Source organism: Erigeron canadensis, chromosome 3 (assembly GCF_010389155.1).
Source record: "Erigeron canadensis isolate Cc75 chromosome 3, C_canadensis_v1, whole genome shotgun sequence".
NCBI lineage: Eukaryota > Viridiplantae > Streptophyta > Magnoliopsida > Asterales > Asteraceae > Erigeron > Erigeron canadensis.
In genome coordinates, this window is record NC_057763.1 from 37,443,936 (window position 1) to 37,453,612 (window position 9,677).

A 9,677-nucleotide genomic window follows, 5' to 3' on the forward strand; every position below is an offset into this window, starting at 1 on the left:
TTACGCCTTCGAAACTTTATGGGGGCGGTTGCCCCCGTTACCCCCATCGTAGCTCCGCCCCTGCATGAAGATATTGGGTTTTTCAATGCTACATTGATCCACAAAACCTTTATTTTAAAGAGAGAACCTCAAATCCGCAACCCAACTTGCATGATTGAAACTTTTGTAAGCCTAAAAAATAAGAGATGTCTTTTAAACAAATGTAAACCATATAAGCGTACATAGGTTATGATGCGAAAAAATGTAAAACTTTTTACAAAAAGCCGATACACTTATGAAGAGTTCTAGTTCAAAAGATTACTAGTTCTATAAGGTGATACAACAAACATTTACTTCATCACCTAGGTAAAAATTGTCATAAAAATGATTACTTAGAAAGATTACAATTTCATTATTCCTAAATTACAATCAAGAGAATTTTTAGATGTACATCAGTCATAAATCCTTCTGCAATCATCCTTTCTTCCAAATCTAATGTATATTGCCATATTGGCTACAAGGTAATCTGATTTTGCAGACACGTGACCCTAAAATAAAAAATGAAGTTAATAAAAGATCATAATTTATAAAAGGGTAAATTACATGTTACTAATCTAATGCATAACTTGGAGATAGCTATGTGGTAAAATATGGTTTGTTTATTCATAAAGGCGTCAAAGTGTAATTTTAGGAATTAAGTATAAATACCTTTGTCTTAGTGTAATTCGTATGATTGGATATTTGATTGTTCAAAAATCTAATATGATCAATAATGTTTGAAATTATTATTCAAAAGAAAATGGGCTTTAACCGTGCATTAAAGGAGTCCGACTAAAAAGGGGACAAATCATGCATGGCTTTGAATTGGGATTTGAACTAATATGACCTAGGACACCTTAGAGCGAGTCAGGTTCAAGGTGGGCTTTTTTTTATACCACCATGCTTACATGATTACCCAATTTCATAAAGCATGATATCTTAATATCATATAATAATATAAAACAAAAAATCCATATGTATGTTTTTACCTTTTGCATCTGCTTGCCCGGTAACATCAAGATCGTTGTAATGCTGGGAAGGAACAGTAGGAAATATCGACATATTATTCCAAAAACCAACATCAATCGGTTTCAACATGGTGAAACAGTCTATTCAGTACTCCATGGAGTTATATAGGGGGCAGCGCTTTGCAAATGCCTTGAGAAACACATCATTGATTGGAGAAGTGCAGAAAGAATGGCTAAGGCTTTTAGATTGCCAAAGCATAATCATACACTCCTCCAGTGAATAGTCTCTCCATATACAACATTTGATTATCAACTCATACAAGTAAAAGTAATGATCTTCCATGCAATCCTACAATAAAAGAACATTATAAACGATAAGGGATTCCAACAATCTAACATACCAAAAAATAAAAATCTAGGGCTATCAAAAAAAACTAAACCTTGTTCAAAAGCAGACCACAAACTCTATATAGTACTAGCGTAAATGTAAACTCGGACACCAATTGATTCTGTTCAACAAATTGTATATGTTCTTATGTAAACCACAACTCTTTCGCCTTTGCGATATCTTCTAGAAAATAACTTGTATGGGTAAACAAAAATAGGAGACATGGGATTTAAGAATATGATATAAAGATTATAAAGGAATGCAAGATTTCACAGGAATAGGTTAAGTGTGTCTAAGGGATCAAAAAATGTTGATAGTAAAAAGTATAGTAACTCCTAATGCCGTTTTTCATGTTTTGGATCCCAATACCGTCTTTGACGGTGTATGCGAGAGATTGAGATGTAGACAACCTCTACCAAAGGTAGAGAGGCTGCTTCCAGGTTCTATCAAAGGTAGAAAAGGACCTCCTAACCTTCCTCATCCCAATTAATTACATTATTAAGAAAGAATAGATTTTTATAATACAATATATTTATACTTATGCTGATCATAGTTGTCACATTAATTTTGTTTCGGGTAAAACAAAATTATGATTTAACTACAATAAAGAAAAAATGCAGGTTGGCTCGTACTTAAAAAATGGCACTCAACCCATCCCACAAGTTACCATCTCTAATTTTTATGAAGTAGTACCTTTGAATTAGGTTCATTCTCTTTATTACAAAATGCTCTCAAGCAGTATGTCTGCGCTAGTACATGATTAGCTGGACCACGTTCGTTGGCTTTCTTGGTAACAAATAATCCTACATTAGTAGTTTCATCATTTTCCAAAAGTGTTACAGCACAACATTTGATGCCCAACTTCTCGTGAGATTCTTGAAGCTTGTCGAGAATAAAAACGCTACATCTGGTGAGATAAAGCAAAAGTGTCCATGCATTCTTGCTTTTTCATTGTCATCACGACATCTAGCAATGATATATATAAAGATTACTACCTACCTCCAGAATGGAATTTATAAATTATAATGTTAAAAAAAAGGTAAATGGGTGTAAACTCTCTTGTCCCATGTACCGTTTTGGTATTTAGAGCGCACACCGCATATAACTCATGTCCGGTAAGTCGTCATCCTCACACATGAGATCACAAGATATAGTTTCTCCACTTGTCTTTGGCAAGTTTTGAACCTATAACTTGTAGCCTTCGATCATCTATAGGCCCATGTGGTCACATGATGACGGTACCACTGAGGTTTCACCCCATTGGTTATAAATTATAATGTTAGGAACATCATAAATGCAACTAAGGATTATCTAGTATCTAGTATATATTATAAAAAGAATAGTTTTTTATTTTTGGAAATGTTGAAACTTGTGTAATATTTACACATAACACCCTTAAGATATTTTTATCTACACTACTCATTAGCATTAATAATTAAATTACTTTTTTTTTGAACATCGAGTTATGAGTTAATAATTAGCGGTTAGCATTTAAGACACCACAGTGACATCCAATTGGGCAGTATGCGGTGCACGAACCACGCAAGCCTGGGATGAAACCCAGGACTCTTGAAACCCCCCCCCCCTCCCATAATAATTCACTCCCACAAATGTTGGAAGTGAGATTTGAACCCTGGTAGTTTTCTCCAAGGTCAAAGACCTTACCAATAGGCCACCAACCTATTGACAATTAAATTAATTACTTTTAAATCAATAATTTACACTACTCGACATCATTTTCGCCACTAACAACCCGCTACATTGCGTGGGTACTATGCTTGTTACTGTAATAAGATTATTACACATCATCTGATATGCATATTATGGGAATGGATTTCTTTTCACATTAAAAGTTATCTGGTTAATGATGTATGCACAGTCACATGGATCGTGATACGATGCGGTACATTAAACGAAAATAAGTATAGGGTTAGTAGGTCTTTATAATTTGGTAACATGGGATGTAGGCTCATTCGGAATGCCAATTAGGTACGAGGTACGCTATACCATATTCTGTTGTGAATTGGGTAAAAACATATTTACAAACAAAATTTATAATAGAAATCTCCTATTAATAGTTAAAAATGACATATGTTTGAACTTTAAAGACAACCGATCCATTTAAAAAGGCCAAATCATTTCCATAGTTAAAAGTAAAACCATGTCAAAAAGGTAGGTTATATCCTTTTCATCTAAAAATTAAAAAAAACTGAACATTATTTTGTGGTACTGTGAGTCATCAGCATCGATACAACCATCTAAATCACTCCGGTACTTGTTCATTCAATTAATCCGATAATCCCCCAAAACGGGGACGCATGAATTTCATGTTTTGGATCGCGTATCAGCAACGTTTGGTACGATTTTATACCGCGTTTCGGTATGAACGTTTTGGATCAAAAAACATAGGTAAGTTTCCGTTACCTGTGATTATGAACGTAGGCATTTAATTTGTGTAAGAAACCATAAAAATTAGACGTAGTCCAAACCCACATGGGAGTTTTGGTTTTACAACACGTACTTGGTACTTCCGACCAACAAATCAAACACCTCGATCATTTTTTGTTAGACTAATAACAAAGTTTATCAATATTAGGTAATTATATATATTAGGTAAATAAATAAAAAGTTTGTTGTGTATTAAACTTTTATGTCTACCGGTATTGTGAAACGGTGCTTTGGTTAGGCACGAGTTCACATGATATAAATATTTGAAAGGGGTCTATGAAACACGAATGAAGATTCTATAAAGTTAAAAGTAACTTTATAGATAATGTTAAATAATACTGATGTTTAAATTAAAATTAAAAGTAAAGATTTAAAGATTATTTTTGAATCTTAATCTTTGAGTTGTTTAATTTAAAAGTAAAAATCTCATAGTTTACATATAATAATTATTTCATAACAAAGATAATTATATAATAACTTAGTTATAAAATATATATATATATATAAAACAAAAAGAAAAAAGGAAATGACAACTAAGCAAAAATTGATATAACGACTGAAGACTAACACCACGTATGCAACATATTATCCTCTACATACTGGTTCATTAAAAGATACATATTGGTCCGCTAAAAAGTAAAAAAACACGTTACATAACCGCTACATGATTGTAGCCTTAAAGGTCTCGAGTCATATCACATATACTAGTACTAGGAAAGACGGAGAACATCGACATTCTCCAAATCATCTTTAACACGCGACTTACATTACGTGGTTCAACATTTTGAAATTTAAACCCGGTTGTTGATTTCTTTTGTTAACATGTATGTTTACTAAAAAACTTGTTATATAAAATTTATATTTATTTAAGACCAATATCATAACCAAATAAAGCAAAAAAAGATTTAAAAAAAATAAGCATGGAGCAAACCCAAATTAGATTAACAAACTATAGGCCAAATCTAAATTTATAAAAAAAAAATGTTTGGTGGACCAAATGACCCACACAATTTGGTTCGTTGGACCAAGTACACTGTTCATAACCACACGTCCACTAGAGGTGGACAAAAAAACCGGTTAACCGAACCGATTCGAAAGTTAACCTATAACTGTAAACCGATACCGGTTAGTAACCGATAACGTACAAATCAATTATAGGTTAGGAAAAACCGCCAGTTAGTAATCGATTTGGACTTTCAAAACCAATAACCGATTCCTAATCGGTTAACCGGAAACCGATTGTTTTTTTAAAATTTAACCGGTTAATCGGTTATGGGGTTACTTAAATTATTATTTATAATATTTATACTTAACATTTATAATTACCTAAGAATCCCACCGATCAATATTATACCCAGCAGTCGACATTGTTAAGGTATACAAGTATAATGATAATACAATAGGCAATGTTTCTGTTTCCGTTTTCTGTTTCTTTAAAATCTATTTCTTTATAATGATAATGCAGCTGATGTTGTTGCTGCTCTTGTTTCTGTTGTGTTGCTGCTTGCTTTGCTATGGCTGCTGGAGTGCTGGCTGCTGCTACTCTTTTTAGTTTTATTAAACTGTTGCCACTTTCTTGTTGCTGCTAATGTGTTTATGTTTTTGTTAAAACATGTAATTGTGACATTGTCTTGTTTGTGTTGGACTCTTTGTTTATGTTTTTGGCTACTGTTAAACACTCCTGTGATCCTGTGATGTTATTAGTAGTTCTGTCCAGGTTTTCAATTTCATTCAATTCTTTTTGGAATTCGGTTAACTGGACAGGTTAATCAAAGCGGTTAACCGGTTTTTTAAAACCGAAATCGATTACATAGGTTAGAACTTTCACACATAGTAACCAATTATTAACCGGTACCGGTTAACCGGAACCGGTTAATTTTTTAAAAAAAAAAAACCGAATACGATTACTAGAAAAATTAACCGAAACCGGTTAACTTGTTTTTGCACCTCTAACGTCCACACCTATTGTTAGGGAAAAAAAAATGTTTGGTGGACCAAATGACCCACACAATTTGGTTTGTTGGACCAAGTACACTGTTCATAACCACACGTCCACACCTATTGTTAGAAAAAGATTTTTAAAAAATGAAGTCCGGGCCAGACCCAAATAAGAGTAAAAATATAAGCCTAATCCAAATTAATAAAAAAAATCTTTGGTGGACCAAATGACCCACACAATTCGGTTTGTTGGGCCAGGTATACAAACACTGTTAGAATAGTTAGAAGTGTAGCAATGGAAATAGTATTTGAAATTAGGAGAATTTTTATGGACTTTGACACTATGGCTTACTTGAGACAAAGAAAATAGGCTGGGTCAAGTACAAAACGATGTAAAGAGTGAATTTTAATCACTATATTGATTTTATCAATTGTTTGGATTTGGATTTTAATCAATTAAGCTCGTGTGTATTAACATAAATTTGTCTATCCCCAAACGCAATTTACTTTGCTCGTCACTAAGTAGTGTTTTGCTCATCAATGATCCGTAATACAAGCCATTTTTTCCCGGCAGGAACAGAGGACCCGCTCGCGGCGGATATATGGAATATTTTATCTAGAATGGGCTCTTCCTAGGATAGCCACTAAAGGGGCCGATGAAATTCATTTCTTAGACACCCTTGACTATGACTTCAAATGCCTCTAGGTGTTGTCGTCTCCAGTCAACTACTCTAAGGTTGCGGCCGAGTTCAAACTTAGCCATCACAGGAATAAGTTTCTATTGGCAAGCAAGATCAAAAACTCATAAGTTTACCTATGAAATTGATTTCAAATACCATTACAAAATACAAGAAAGGAACAAAATACCATTAACAGATTTGTTCCTTTCTTATATTTTGTAAATACATAATGTAATGAGGGTGTTTTTATCATGTATCAACGTATGTTAAAAATCAGCTTTTTACCTTTAACATATGTGAACCATATAAAGCGCACATAAGTAATCCACCATTACTACAATAAGTGATATATATATATACACGGTATATATTAACAAAAAAACTAATCCCAAACATTTATAAAGTTTTTTGTACTAAGAGATAATAAAATTCTTTTATTTATAAATTACAATAAAAAGAAAGTTGGAAATTATACCTGAATATTATTGTTTGAAACTTAAAAACACGTCTGTAAATAATCCTTTTGAATGGATGACGTTCAATAAGATACCATTGAAGGTTTGCTTTATAAATCTTCGCAAACCTCATGAGTGCTAGAGAGAATGCTCCTACAAAATTATAACATTAATAGTAAAGATATATTTATTTATAATTTTATACTTAAAAATACATATAAATAAGCATTATATCAAAGGAACAAACGAGATAGTTGCTTAAAAAAATTAGACGAGGAGACGAGTGTATGTCAATGAGTGACCGACCTATTATTGGAGTTTGGCACTAAAATCACAGCGAAAGCTTTTCGCAAAGGTTTAATACAAAAAACTTTTGTTTAGCCAAACTCGTCCAACTAATCAAATTGCGCACACAATAGCAACAAAACAAATGAACACAAAAAAAAAAAAAAACTTACCCTTAAAGAAAATCTAGAGGACAATGGGTCGGTCAAAGGCTAAAAAAGAACCTCTGTTTTTTGGAGAGACATACAAAGTTTCAATTAACCAAGTAATTAGAATGGAAGATACGACACTTTAGCTTTCCTGATTTTCAGCTTCTTCCACGACTACCCCTTAACCAAAATATGGTCTTCTCTTTCACCAAAATCCCAACACTACAAGCCTTGTGTTAGGGTGTTTTATACCTCCTTTTATATATACAGATTATTGAGAGAGAGATAGAGATTATTAAATACAAGTACTAAAAAGCAAGGAAGAAGAGGTTGAAAAAGAAGGGTACAACCACAAAAAGCTACTACGTACTGTTCTCACTACTCAAAGAGAGAGGGGGAGAGACAAGAGACGGTGGTAAAAACTGAAAAGAGTAGTTTGTATATTTATGTTTTGTTGGTACTGTATTAAATATATGAATGAATATGTTACCTACCACCATAGATGGTCAAACTAAATATGTTGATTATAAATTAAACGTGTTATCAATATCATCATCAAAACTTCCGTGGTAAATGTAATTTCAGCTTCTTACACGCAACATATGTCACAATAAGTCTAGACTGTCTATCTGTTCCATACAGTACTATATTTATTGTTGCATTTTACAGATGTGACGAGTTATCTCTCTCTTTTTTTCTTTTTTTTATCTTTTGAAAAAGAAACAAATTGATATACAAGGTTAAAACATATGCTTCAAATTTAGAGCCAGACACAATATTGCTTAAAAGTGGAGTTACGTACAGAAACACAACGAATGAAATCCATATATCAAATGATAAATACCATTAGAAATGTTAATTAGTCCTATAGTATTTTTATAGATCATATGTTAGTAATAAAAATTTTATTGACTTTACTTTTAATTCCATCTTAAATCACTTTACCCTGGTGTTTGATAGGGTTGAATGGAAAGGGTGGAAATGAAATAAGAATCACTTCCCTTGTTTGGTTACACAAGAGAATGGAAATGAAGAGGTAGAAGGGGGAATCATTTCCATTCTTATGATTTCTCCTAAAATGGTGAAGAATGGTGAGAGTGGAATCAAATTACCTTTTTTTTTCTTTTTTTCTTATATATTTAATTATTAATTATAATTATTTATATTATGATATTATAATTAGTTTTTGTTAAAAAAAAATTTCATATTAATTTGTTTATTTTTTATATTTCTCTTATTATGATTCTATGTTATTACCAAACAATGTAATTATTCTCTTTCCAAATACTCATTCTCTTTCCTACTATTTCCATTCTTTATTACATTTCCGATCTCAATGATTCCCTCTTACTAAACGTGCCCTTACATAGAATGACATATGAGTATATGACTACTCAAAGTCTCAAACAACGTCCAAAATTATTCATAAACCAAAATGTGCAATAGAACCCACAAAAATGACTGTATAAGTTATTGTACATCCTTTCACTGCTCATTAAACACTTGTATACATCCTTTCACTACTCATTAAACACTTGTACACTATGTATAAGTTATTGTACCTTGAAGGTGTATAGAGGAAAAAAAGGTGATTTTAGGAGCCCTACGTAAATAAACAAATAAATAGAAAGAATACGAAAGAATCGAACAAGTGAATGAGTTTGGAATTATTTTATCTATCTAACATATATAATAACACGAGACGGGGTGCCCGCACGATGCAGCGGTGATGTTGGTAACGACAAAGGTGTAGCTGCGGCAATTGTGGCGATGATGTGCGGCGGTAAGGGTTAATATGGTTATTTAAGGATTGGAGAATCTATGTTGTAGTTTATTTTATTAAGGGTATTATAGGTATATAGGTAAAGATATTTAAATTAGTGAATAAATAAGAAGGGTAATATGGTCATTTCAGGTTCTTAATTACTTAAAGGGGAAAGGCAGTTTGCTTTATATAGTAGTATAGATAATAACAAGTGGATAGTCAAAGTAGTAGTAGTTTTGCCGGTGGCGGTGGCGATAGGCGAACGGAACTGTTTACGACGGGTTGACGTTGGTCTATTCAAAGATATATATTGGTCCGTTCAAAAGTAAAAAATACGTTACATAACCGGTACATCAATACTCCTTTATAAAGTGTTAGAAAAATGGTTAGATGCAAAAGTTTCAAATTACCCTTAATAAATACTTTATTTGGAAAGGGTTATTGATTATTACCAAATTTGTTCTTAATGAATTAATTTACACTTTAGAACCTTATCTTTCTATTTTACACTCTAAGTCTTTATCTTTTAAAATATTTCTACTATCATCATTACATTAATTTACACGGTTACACCACTTGACAC

At 32.4% G+C, this 9,677-nt stretch overlaps 1 long non-coding RNA gene across 2 annotated transcripts; it reads right to left on the reverse strand.

Annotated features, from left to right (window-relative positions):
- Nucleotides 1–229: 229 nt before the first annotated feature.
- LOC122593829 lies at nucleotides 230–7,746 on the reverse strand. 2 transcript variants are annotated; one of them, XR_006322883.1, is made up of 5 exons: nucleotides 7,354–7,746; nucleotides 6,916–7,048; nucleotides 2,068–2,340; nucleotides 1,008–1,335; nucleotides 230–527 (listed from the first exon to the last, which is right to left on the reverse strand). It is a non-coding gene; the product is annotated as an uncharacterized LOC122593829 (long non-coding RNA). The 2 variants fall into 2 exon arrangements; XR_006322884.1 differs by lacking the exon at nucleotides 2,068–2,340.
- Between the last annotated feature and the right edge of the window lie 1,931 nt (nucleotides 7,747–9,677).